This window comes from Anneissia japonica, unplaced genomic scaffold (genome assembly GCF_011630105.1).
Source record: "Anneissia japonica isolate Jap-2015-1 unplaced genomic scaffold, ASM1163010v1 scaffold1430_len515961_cov162, whole genome shotgun sequence".
NCBI lineage: Eukaryota > Metazoa > Echinodermata > Crinoidea > Comatulida > Comatulidae > Anneissia > Anneissia japonica.
In genome coordinates, this window is record NW_022693412.1 from 175,257 (window position 1) to 177,735 (window position 2,479).

At 37.9% G+C, this 2,479-nt stretch overlaps 1 non-coding gene across 1 annotated transcript; it reads right to left on the reverse strand.

Annotated features, from left to right (window-relative positions):
- Nucleotides 1–2,259: 2,259 nt before the first annotated feature.
- Trnap-ugg lies at nucleotides 2,260–2,332 on the reverse strand. Its single transcript has one exon. It is a non-coding gene; the product is annotated as a tRNA-Pro (tRNA).
- Between the last annotated feature and the right edge of the window lie 147 nt (nucleotides 2,333–2,479).

Consider the following 2,479-nt stretch of genomic DNA (forward strand, 5'->3'; position numbering starts at 1 on the left):
TGTAAAGTAAGATACTTAGTGAAAGAAATATAAATGTAAATGTATGTAATATGGTCCTTGAAATTTATAAAAGCAAATTTGGATTAGGTCCCTTGTGACCCACGGCGGCCACAGTCAGCGCCTGTCAAGATCAGTACACGTAAAGTAATCTCCTCTTTTTGAATAGTATACTGAATTCTATTCTTCGTGCTCAGTGCGCATGTGCTATTATTGGGGGGGGGGGGGCAGTCTCGCACTAAAGTCCAATTGTTCACCGCTGCCCTTACTCACCCTCCCTCACATTAAAAGAGTCAAAATTAATGTAAGAAAATCGAAGTTAGGAAGTGAATAAGTATATTATTATTATTATTATTATTAAGTGGTAAATTTGGTACACAATTTTATCACATGAAGCTGCTGTTAGCAAGATTACAAATAGATCAGTGGATATAAACAATCAATAAACCTTAAAGTGGACAAAATGAAGATGAATTAGAAAATAAGATAGAGGAATATGCAGAAAATTTTATATGATAGCTGATTGAAAATGTTTGACAAAGATACATATCTTCTTGATTCCCAAAAAGCGATGGGGACCAACCTTTTCCCCCTGTCTCTTATACACATCTTGATATATAACGATGATCAATTTTAGACAAAAACGTATTGCCCCTATCATTGTGGCACTCAGTAGGGAAGTTAGAGAAGTTACGGCGCTTCTCAATTCGTCATCCAGTGAAACCCCCATGAGAAATAATATCAAAATTGGAACGTGAAACATGAGAACATTGAATAGAGAAAAGTGAGTATCAAGCAAGCAATTAAGAATGACATTCTCAGTTTCTGTAAAGTAAGATACTTAGTGAAAGAAATATAAATGTAAATGTATGTAATATGGTCCTTGAAATTTATAAAAGCAAATTTGGATTAGGTCCCTTGTGACCCACGGCGGCCACAGTCAGCGCCTGTCAAGATCAGTACACGTAAAGTAATCTCCTCTTTTTGAATAGTATACTGAATTCTATTCTTCGTGCTCAGTGCGCATGTGCTATTATTGGGGGGGGGGGGCAGTCTCGTACTAAAGTCCAATCGTTCACCGCTGCCCTTACTCACCCTCCCTCACATTAAAAGAGTCAAAATTAATGTAAGAAAATCGAAGTTAGGAAGTGAATAAGTATATTATTATTATTATTATTATTAAGTGGTAAATTTGGTACACAATTTTATCACATGAAGCTGCTGTTAGCAAGATTACAAATAGATCAGTGGATATAAACAATCAATAAACCTTAAAGTGGACAAAATGAAGATGAATTAGAAAATAAGATAGAGGAATATGCAGAAAATTTTATATGATAGCTGATTGAAAATGTTTGACAAAGATACATATCTTCTTGATTCCCAAAAAGCGATGGGGACCAACCTTTTCCCCTTAAAATATGTGGGAGGGGGTGTGATCTGCGCCGATGTGTCCGTGAAGAGTCCACATCTTCCACAGGCGCGAAAATTTTGAGAATGTCGAACTCTGGGTGCCAGGAAATTGCAATCTCATACCTTAAAAATCTTGCCAATAATTCATATCAACAATATAATACAACAATTATTTTTCTTAATAGAATTTAGGGGGTACGACCACACTCTCTGCACCCCCTGCATCCGTCCCAGCCACCGATAGCCGTATCGCATGCCTTATATTTTTTTTTATATAACAAATCTGTCATTTGTGTTTTTGTTAAATGTGTAAGCTTTGCGGAACAGAGTTAAAATAGACTAGAATTTCCGTGCGGTACCGTATAGCACGAAATAGTTGTCTAATTGTTTACAACAGTGAAGCGACATGACTGATAGTGGGCGACAGGCGCATACGTGGTATTGTCGCATGCAGATTAATTAGGCGAATGATGTGGTCATTCTAACATATAGACCGCGTTCAGTGTGTATGATTGTTTCGTTTTAGTTGGTGTTGTTAGCAGGGAAATGCTATTTTTATGTTTACGTATTGGGCCTGTCACGCCAAAATTGGTCCGGGCTAAAATTGGTCCGGGGAACCGATTTTAGCCGCTAAAATTTGTCCGGGGGACTGATTTTGGCCGCCCAAAATCAGTCCTCCTTGGATAATATTGGTCCGGCCTGGACAAATTTTGGATAGCCTAAATCACTCCGCCTACACCTATACGAGTTCGTACACAACCAATTACAGCACAGTGAGTGCTTACCTATCTATAGCTCGCAACGAATGTAGTCCTGTAAATAAACTAATAAAGAAATTGTGTAATAAAATTCCTCTGGCGGGACTCGAACCTGCGACCTCTCGCTGCCAAGGCGAGCGTCATAACCATTAGACCACGGAGGCTTCATGGTTGAACAGGTTGAAATACCACCAGATACACTCCATTACACAATAGGTACGGCTAGAAACAAATAGTTGCATACAATATAAATCAAGATAGCCGTTAACACTGTTAAATTATATATATAAATCATCAAAGAAATGTAAATA